This window comes from Opisthocomus hoazin, chromosome 4 (assembly GCF_030867145.1).
Source record: "Opisthocomus hoazin isolate bOpiHoa1 chromosome 4, bOpiHoa1.hap1, whole genome shotgun sequence".
Lineage (NCBI taxonomy): Eukaryota > Metazoa > Chordata > Aves > Opisthocomiformes > Opisthocomidae > Opisthocomus > Opisthocomus hoazin.
The window spans coordinates 7,928,216-7,938,692 of record NC_134417.1 but is presented as its reverse complement, the minus strand read 5'-3'; the positions used below and the strand labels follow the sequence as shown (position 1 = coordinate 7,938,692).

The 10,477-nt window shown below is 38.7% G+C and overlaps 1 long non-coding RNA gene across 2 annotated transcripts in view; it reads left to right on the top strand.

Annotated features, from left to right (window-relative positions):
• Positions 1-9,400: 9,400 nt before the first annotated feature.
• LOC142361089 (uncharacterized) overlaps positions 9,401-10,477 on the top strand; it is an 87,034-nt gene continuing 85,957 nt past the window's right edge. For both annotated transcript variants that reach the window (XR_012763621.1, XR_012763622.1), the window contains exon 1: positions 9,401-9,499. This is a non-coding gene — a long non-coding RNA (uncharacterized LOC142361089). The remainder of the gene's footprint in view (positions 9,500-10,477) is intronic.

The window sequence follows — 10,477 nt, the reverse complement described above, 5'->3', positions numbered from 1 at the left end:
GATCTTAATTACTCTGTCTGTTAATGCCCCCTCTGAAAAAAACAGTCTTGAAACCATTTATCCTCACAATAGCTTTGTGAAGTTAAATAAATTAAAGAACATTCTTGGTCAACATATAAGGCTCTAACATAGAGTCTTAAAATGTTCTTCATTTGGGACATTATGCACTAATTTCCTTTGGTTTTGTTGTTACTAATTCTTTTAGCACACAAGTTCTCAGCATGAGACACCCACATACACGGAATGCTAAAAAATTTATTTTAACAGCTAGACAGAGCTAGTTTGGCCTTTCATGTCAATGTCTAATACTAAGTAGTTTTAATTAGAACAGGACTGATAAATATGAATAATTCATTGCAAGTTCTTTTAATGTTAAAATTCTAATGTATATACTTTGTGGTATAGGATATAAATACACAGATCTCCTTATCTTGTTTCCCCTATGTGTGGCAGTCAATTATTTTGGAGTAGACAAATACAATTGCTTTATCTTCTTGACTTCAGCATAGAGTTGCATAGTAGAAGCAGACACAATCTAGTAGGATGGGAGGAGTAAATATCTCTATAGTGTTACCTTTCGATAGTGTTTACTGATGCTAATATATTTCAGATTATCCATTGGGTTAAAAGACAAAAAGAAAACAGGCACATGTATCCCTATATTATTTCAAAATTACTTAATTGGTTCAAATCACTGCATCCACTCAGGAAACTTGAGATTTCTTGGGCGGGGCGGGGGGGGAATACAGTATTGAAGGGCGCATGTACCTATATTATAGTAAACATTGTAGTGTCTGTGCTGAAAGGAGGGAGAGAAGGATGAATTTTACTCTTAACACCACTGCAAAAAACTTCTACAACTTCAGTCCAAATTAGAGCTATCAAAGGACCCAAGGTAGCCTGCAAAATAAACACTTATATTTCTACACAGTTGCTCAATTATAGATCATTTTAGTTTCTGAATATTTTTTAAAACAATAAAATGTCATCATATCAGTTTGTAAGAGCTCATAAAAATAAACTGATTGAGGCAGCATTACACTAAGAGTATTATTTTTCAGGGCAGTCTTCCTATATAATCTGATGACATGCTGGAAATAAAATAGTCAAGATATTTCCCTTCTTTTGCCATTAGTATCACTGATATGTAAAGTTCTTTGAAAATAGTAATAATACAAAAAACTTAGAGAAGTTTATTTTAGCTCTTTCTTTGTTGAAACAAAGAAAGTTTATTATCTTTATTTCTGACTGTTATTGTCCAAGCTGATAAATCAAGTGAGTGAGGTTTTTCCTTGGTAAGCCTTTATTTATTTTATGTTCGCATTTCATGGATTAGCATCAATATAGGTAAGTAATAACAGCCAGAACTTATGATAATAAATATTTTGCCAAGCAGCTTGAGATGAAGGTCTGAGAAGGTTAAAAAGCCAGAAGAAAAACCCAAACAAACCTCTTCACAAAGATTCTGGCCTCCGCACCCTTGCTTCACTGAACATGACTAGATCTGACTGAGGGTAATAGTTTAAATGCTATTTTGTCTTAACATCCGCATGTACTTTTTGCTATCCCTGTGACATTAAACATCACAACTTCCTATACATCTGGGCACACAGTCCAAATAAACAAGACTGTTCAATCCTCCTGCAAAGAAGGGAAATTATGTACCTCCCTCAGAATATTGTGAAGCCTCGTTCATACACCTTAACAAACTGTTGATAATCAATGACAACCCTATTTATTTCAGTCAGAAACGGGTCTTTATAGGCTTTTGAAGAACTATATCAAGTTAATTTTATGTCCCCAGTTCTGATAGTTCTGGCCATGAGTGATACGGTGTAATTAGCGTCCACAAAGAGAGACACACGGAGCATTTTGCTTGGTCAGTTTCCCACACATGACTTCTTTGCTCTGCCACTGACAAACAGTTGCTTTCATTTCACTTTCAAGGCAAGACTGAACATGTTCTTTAATCAAAGAGTCAGTATATGTCTGAGTCCTGTATGTAATCTCAAACCTCTTCTTACCAAAACAATACTTTATGTTTTGGGGCATTAAAACATGACAAAAGTGGAAAAGTAATCAGAGAGGTGTTGATTATAACCAACTCTAGTTTCTCTGTCGGATAGAACTCTGGTTAAATTCATTGTATGAAAAATCTACTTACTGTATCTGGCAGAGAGACATTTAATATGACAGGTTTGCATTATAAATATTCATTATATTAAAAAATTGGAGAAATTTTTAAAATCCTCTGCTTCACTTTCTTTGAGACAAACCTATAAGTCTCCAAATATATAGATTTCTTCAATGACTTAGGGAGCACTTGAATTTAAGTGTGCCTTGTTTTGCAAGCCTCTCATTCATCACTGATGTTTCAGACAAACTACAAGAAAAGTGATATTTATATATATTTCTCAAATACATTGCATATATGCAACCATAGGTTTCTCTCAAATACGCCTTCCTTTACAACTTCACAGAACTGGAATGCGATGCAACTGTTCTACACTGCCAGTAGTTCTTCAGAAGATAAATAGAATCATAGAATATCTCAAGTTAGAAGGGACCCATAAGGATCGAGTCTAACTCCAGGCTTCTCACAGGACTACCTTAAAACTTAACCATATTCAACTTGCCATCAACCCAAACCGCCAGATCTCTTTCTGTGGAGCTGCTCTCCAGCCTCTTGTCCCCCAGTTTGTATTTATAACCAGGATTGTCTCATCCCAGATGGAGAATCTGGCGCTTGCTCTTGTTAGATTTCATACAGTTGGTGACTGCCCAGCTCACTAGTATATCCAGATCTCTCTGTAAGACCTTTCTACCCTCAAGGGAGTCCACAGCTTCTCCTAGTTTACTATCATCAGCAAACAATGTACATTCAATTCCTGCATCCAGATCATTTACAAAAACATTAAAGAGCACTGGCCCTAAAACTGTACCCTGGAGAACCCCACTGGTGACTAGCCACCAGCCTGATGCAACTTCATTTACTAGAACTCTTTGATCCTGACCCATCAGCCAATTGGTAAGAGACAGTCTCAAAAGATTTGCTAAAATCCAAAACCACCACATCTACTGGCTTCCCTTGGTCAACTAGATGGGTGACCTTGTCATAAAAGCAAATGAAGTTTGATAAGCAGAGCTTTCCCCTCATGAACCCATGCTGGCTGTGACCAATGACTGCATTGTCTCTCATGTTTTTTCAGTAACTCCAAAAATAACCTTCTCCATAATTTTATCAAGCACTGAAGCAAGACTGACAGGTATCTAATTACCAAGGTCTTCCATCTTGCCCTTCCTGAAAATTGGGACAACATTTGCCAGAGCCCAGTCAACTGGGACCTCTCCAGACTCCCAAAACCGTTGAAAAATAAGGAAGAGAGGTCCCGCAACGACATTGGGCAGTTCTTTCAGTACCCTGGGATGCATGCCATCAGGCCCCATAGATTTATGTGCATTCAGCTGGAGCAGCAGGTCTCGTCTGTTCATCTGTATTTGTAAAAAGAGAAGCAAAGCTCTCCTATTCCAAAATATTGCTCTTTCTCCTCTACATACCTTTATGTTGGGACCCACCATAAGACAGAAAAAGTATATAAATTCAATGGATTTTATTTTTTAATTATAATAACTTCAAACTTAGAATGACAAATATAAGGTCTCATATTAAGCTACAGGAATAGGGGGTTTGCCAACCCCCAAAAGACATCCCATGTCAAATCCTCTGAAAGCACCAAATGACGGTTTCCAACCTTTTTGACGCTCCCAGTTGCTAAGAGTTTTGATCTATGTATCTAATGGGCTTTTAGGAAGAGCCACAGCAGCTTCATTAGTGTGTCTTTAAATTTATATAAGCCATCTGTATCAGTTAGAAAGGCAGATGGTGTCATACTACTAGCTGCCACATGACAAAGCAGCCTTCATCACTAACTACAGCTGATCAAGTAATCCACTGCAAACTACTTATTGGATCTAGCATGAGGTATCTAAGAACAAATAACAATTTGATCAAAGTGCTGACACCAGAGTAAGAGTGGATTTATTGGTTCCTAGCTGATCCATTCAAGAGGTAGAATGCTCAGCCAGTTTGGATGATGAAGTCAGGCAGGGCTTTAGGGGCTTTTCACTTGCGTGTTTGTGTGCAGCTGGGGTATCACGCTATGTGCACCATCTATTAATGCTCTCCACTATTAACCCTGACACTGTGCCTTGACTTCAGTATATGGGGGCAGCACCTGAATACAAACAAGGAGAGAATTCAAATAAGAACATAATTTACATATTCTCTTCTACAAAGTTTAAAAGAAAGGCAGTGTCCTAAAGTTTGTTCAATTATTTACACATATTCTTGAGAAGAAAGAAAAGCACATAAAGGGCAAATTCTATATGAATGAAAATCACTAAGCTAAAGTATCAATAAGTGGCCAGCTCAGGACCTGGCTAAGCCTAATACACCACAGTAAATCATATAATCCCCTGTATCTTTATCTCTGCTTCCAGACAATTAGACAAACATAACCCTGGGAGACTCTTGCTCAATACAAAAGAAGTTGACACAAACATACTATTTATAATTTAGGTAGGCAGTATACTTCAAGATTCTTATTTGCTGACACACGCAGCATAGCTTCTTGAATACAGTAGGTTTAAGGAAATAATACATGCCCTCAGTCTTTAATTTGGATAGATTCTCTATGCAGCACAGAATATAGATAAACACACAGTAAGCATAGACAGACATACATAGCTTTAAAAGTATGATTTAGTCTTCTTTCAAGTAAGATTTTTCAACCATAACAACATTGAAAACTATATGCATAAAAGAACATACAGTACTTTTCATTACTTTGGTTGCTATCCATCAGAAGATCAGAGGCAAACACCTGTTATTGTGATACCAAATATATGATCCCTTGACCATATGGAAGTGCTAGTTAAATGAATAGTTACCCACACTTAGCAAACGGTAACTCTGCTAAGGACTGAATTGGATCACTTAGTATGGACACTGCTGGATAAGTCTGTATTTGTGTCATGTCCCCAGTGCCACAGGGGTTTAATCAACAATCAAGCATCTACTTTATTGTGGAAATGTAGCTCATCTCAGCTTCTATCTGAAGAGCTCTCTTGACTGAATCCCAAAGTCAGCCAGTGAAACAACTACTGAGGAAATGGGATACCTTAGGAGAAACTCAGTTATGTACTTCATTGGTAAAAATGCACAGAACACCACTGTAGTGCTGGCATTCCACATAAATGGATGCATTTGTTTCTGTCTGATTTCTTGATTATAGCAAAACCACCTCAAAATAAAATCCCACTGATTAACAGAATTGAAATCTTGGAAATTAACAAACTCTTGTAAAAAATAGACCACGTACACCCTCAGTGGAAACTGGAGTTGATAGTACTGTGCTGAGAAGCTGATCTGAGAGTTCAAGTTAAACAATCACAGTCCTTTACAACATACAAACTTAGCAAATTAATTTACGTCAGCTTTAATGCAGAGACTGTGGCAGTGGCAATTGTTACTTTTCAAGGGCAAGTGCAGGGTCCTGCACCTGGGGAGGAACAACCCCATGCATCAGTACAGGCTCGGGGTGGACGTGCTGGAGAGCAGCTCCATGGAGAGGGACCTGGGTGTCCTGGTGGACGACAGGTTAACCATGAGCCAGCAGTGTGTCCTGGCTGCCAAGAAAGCTAATGGGATCCTGGGGTGCATCAAGAAGAGTGTGGCCAGCAGGTCAAGGGAGGTTGTCCTCCCCCTCTACTCTGCCCTAGTGAGGCCCCATCTGGAGTACTCTGTCCAGTTCTGGGCTCCCCAGTTCCAGAAAGATGAGGAGCTACTGGAGGGAGTCCAGAGGAGGGCTACGAGGATGGTGAGGGAACTGGAGCATCTCTCCTATGAGGGAAGGCTGAGGGAGCTGGGCTTGTTTAGCCTGAAGAATAGAAGGCTGAGAGGGGACCTTATAAATGCTTATAAATATCTGAAGGGTGGGTGTCAGGAGGATGGGGCCCAACGACAGGACAAGGGGAAATGGGCAAAAACTGAAGTACAGGAAATTCCAGCTGAACATGAGGAAGAACTTCTTCCCTCTGAGGGTGACGGAGCACTGGAACAGGCTGCCCAGGGAGGTTGTGGATTCTTCTTCTCTGGAAATATTCAAGACCCGCCTGGACAGGGTCCTGTGCAGCCTACTGTAGGTGACCCTGCTTCGGCAGGAGGGTTGGACTAGATGACCCACAGAGGTCACTTCCATCCCCTAACGTTCTGTGATATCTATTGTATGTCCTAAATGTTTTTCTCAAGGCACAAATTCACAAAAGTACTTGTCCTTGAAAATTTGCTTATTAACTTTAGAATTTAAATTAGAAAAAAATTGATAGTGAATTATATTTTAAGGTTTTTCTAGTTTTGCCATTTTGGAAGAAATGAAACACAAGTGGACTGTTCTACTTGGAGGCTGCACAGGCTAATTTGTTGATGAAACTGAATTCATTACAAAATGAACAGTATTTTCTCTTCATATTATAGAAATATATACTGTATTATCATATATCATAAATACCATTTATGAAAAAGATTGATAACCAACCAGGCAGAAATAGACCACAGTCTTAAATCAAATAAGGAATAAATACAAAGTGCTTAAATAGTAAACTAGACTTACTATATATCTCATTCAAGAACTGTGACATTAAATTGAAAAATAATCCATATTGATTTTAATGATTTTAATAATTTTTCTAGTTTTCTAACTTTTTATAACAGAAGTGACCTGTAGAAAGGTAAGAGCTGAACAGGGACACAAGGTGTTTTCCTCTGTATTGTTGCAAATATTTTCTCCTTTTCATTCTGAAGTACAATTGATAAAATTACTTATACAGAAGAACAGCAAAAAAGAGAAAAAATAGATATTGCTCCTCATCAGGCTAAGCATGGTCCATTTTGTGCTCTAAAAGCTTTCATTACATCTCTTTTCTGATTTTGTCTAGCATTAAAAATGACACAATAGAGAATAACTGAAGGAGGCCACCTCACACACTCCAAGGGAACAAGTACAAAAGAGCAGTAGCAATTCACAGGTCCTTGGAGTCATGAGAATTTGTGTTATTATACCCTTCAGCAGACTGAGTAACTACTGGTGGGTGCAAGGTGAGTTGCCAGTGAGACAACCAAAACTAAACACAGTAAACCAAACTTAAGACTTCTAATTTAGATATAAACCTCACCTATTTTAATTTCAAGTGCATTTATGACTATCTTTTTAAATTTACGCTTGCTGAAGTTCCAGGATTGGTGTTATACAAACGTTTTTCATTCATGAATCTCAAATGAGGGTAAAAGCAACACTGCATAAATTTTGAAAAGATGGATTCAGATAATTTATCCCTAGGCCTAGATATGTCACCAGTTCTGAAGTTTTCAACCAGGCTCCACCTGTTGACTTTAACTTAACACAACAGGTTGCTTTCATCAGGGAAAGCACTTTCCTCCACATTTCTGCGTATCACTGAAGGAAAGCCATGCATTTAATAGGCAGTCCCTTATTTTTAAACAAGAACGTACACGTGGTTTCTCCACAGGAACTTGCAGGTTGGAAATGCTTTCCTCTCCCTGCTCTATCAAGCTGATCTTTCTAGTCTCAGTGTGTGTGGCCAGACAAGCCTTTCTCTCAAATACTTGCAAAGAGGAATAGATACTTGCCTGTGGGATATGTTGGTATTTGCAGATATTCTTATTTTGCCATTCCATTTGCAAATTGTTTGCCAGAGTCTTTAGTCTCAGAGAAAAGGTAATCAAAATATAGGCACCTAAAAATACAGGCATAAAGCAGGGAAAAGGATTTTCTCAGCTTTCTTCACACTGGGAAACACATACTACAGAATGCATGCCTCAGCTCAAATAATCACAGCTAGAAGCTATTGTGAGTATATTTTAAAGGTTGTTCATATAGCCTCCTGATACTGTATAAATCTGTATCATTTTGGCTGACAATTCCTGGCAGATGGACTGAAAATATTTAAGACAGGTGTGAGAAGAAAACCCTTAAGTGCAATGGAATAGGAGGAAGCAGTAAAGTATTTCCAGAGCTAACACCAAATATTTTAGTAATAACAGTACATTTTGTTGGAGTGGATTGCAGGGTTAATTAATAATGCTGAATAACTAATAATTAATCTCCCTCAGATTTGGCATTGTATTACTCAAAGAAAAAGGTGACTTTGGGGACTGAAAATATGGGTCACAGAAGTATGCTAAGGACAAATTTTGGGGAATTCTTGTAGGATTTCCATACTCTGAAGTGAATAGTCCTATCAATTCAACAAATAATATATTTTTTTCTTTATAAAGATGTAGACTACACTAGCTGGAATAGCCTTTTGCTTATGATTCCCCCCCTCCCCCCGCTTCACATCTACTGGGTATCTTCAAAAAGATGTAATGTGATTTTCTCCTTGTCTTTTTGTCTTTGAACCTTTTTCCGCTGAATCCATAGGCAAAATTCCCACTGAGTAGAATAGTGAGGATCAAGCTTTAAGTCTCCATTATTAGACTGTCACATTAAACATCACCTTCCTTGTCTCTCATCTGCTGCTGCTGAATATCTGGGCCAACAAGTGTTATTTTTTATGAAGACAGGTGCTGCTTGTATGTTTCTATCTTTGGTGACAAAGACAATGAAATAAACTACATGCAAGCATCAGAGACATCTCATCTAAATAGATCACTACCATATAAAAGCTGAACTGGGAATTTCTGATTACGTTTTGTCACTGTTTCACTATCCGTCAAGAATATTAATCTCCAAACTAAGAATCAGGTAATAATCCTGAAGAAATCATCCCATTATCAGTTAATTGCTGGATTTTCAGTTAATGGACCAAGCTGAAGACAAGGGCAGTTAACACCATAACAAACTACAGTAATATAACCAATTTAAAGGAGATTATTGCTATCATAAACCGTATTAAATGGTTTATAAGAGAAATGGTTTGGGCTTCCCTCCCCCCCCCCCCTTTTTTTTTTTTCAGTTATGTGAAGTAGAGTAAATGAGAGGGTGCTTTGTTAGACAAGTTGTTTCCAACCAATTTTCTAAGCATTTAGGACACAGAGAATGCTGTCAACTAACAAATATTTTAAATGCACCACAGGTTGTTCTTTGCTCTGATAAGTGGGGGAAATCATTAACTTGTTTAAGTGATCAGATTTCAATGAAGCTGGTCTATAACTCAGTGTAGAAAAGAAGCACCAGATTCAGACTGTGCTCAGTTCTATTGCCAGAGCCCATTGCTCGACCATTTAAAAAAATCTCATAGTCTGCCAGCCAATTACATTACAAGGTCAAAAGAGGATTACAACATATATGAAGAGCCCTGTTCTGCAGTCAGTTCTACAAGTAAACTAGATCAGTAACTGCCAGGGGAAAGTCAAGCTGTATGTACTTCAGCACTTTGACTACACAGTGGAAAGAGATTTTACCTCATTTACTTTCAGGTATGATGCATGTTTTCTTCATATAACTTAGTGCTCAGAAGAATTAACACAAGATGCAAGTCATTTATTCAGATAACACATTGCCAGATGTCCTGGTTTTGGTTAAAACAGAACCAATTTTCTTTTAGTGAATCTTCCTTACAGCTAAGTTCTTCTAAGTAACTGCATTTTTCTGAAGCTGGCCGCATATTTTACAGACACTGTCCGCTCCAAAGCTGATAACACTTGATGTTTATAGTTACACTGAGCTAACAGTAGGAAAGGAATGCAGAAAAAGGCCCCTGTTTAGAATTACTACCATCGCCGCCAAGGTCACCAATAGACCTCTTAGGCCCCACAAGTGAGTAGTCAGAAGGGGTCGTAGACGCAGGGAGGGGTGGACAGGACAGGTGACCTGATATTGACCAACTAAGTATTCCACGCCATGCACGTCATACTCAGTTTAAAGCTGGGGGATCACAAGGGTCTCGCTCTCTTTGTCTATGGCCACCTTCTGAAGAGGATCCTGCTCGTTGTTCTGCCTGCAATCCTGATCCAGATTCCGATACGTGCACTCCTGAGTCCAGTTCCTGTCTGCTGCTGAGGCCAGTCCAGGACTTCCTGGTGTTTCCTGGCAGCTGCTGGTGGGATGCCAGTGCCCCGGCACACACCTCGGGAAAACTCAGTATCAGTTTTGTGTATTTTGCATTCTTTCGCTTACTATTAGTATTATTAGTAAAACTTTTTATATTCAATTTCAAGTCTCTCTCCCTTTTCCTCCTTTTCCCTTCCTCTGGTGGGAGGGTGGAGGTTAACAGAGAGCATCTGCCACTCAGTTTCTTGCCACCCTGCTTTGAACCGGGACACTAGATGGTTCAATAATTCTGCTTCTAACTTAAATGACCCAATAGAGTGTTTCAACTCCCATCCCATCCAAATATAAGAACAGCCAAGCTGACGCTAACAAGAAAGGATGGGGGGAAAGGGAAGAGCTCTTTA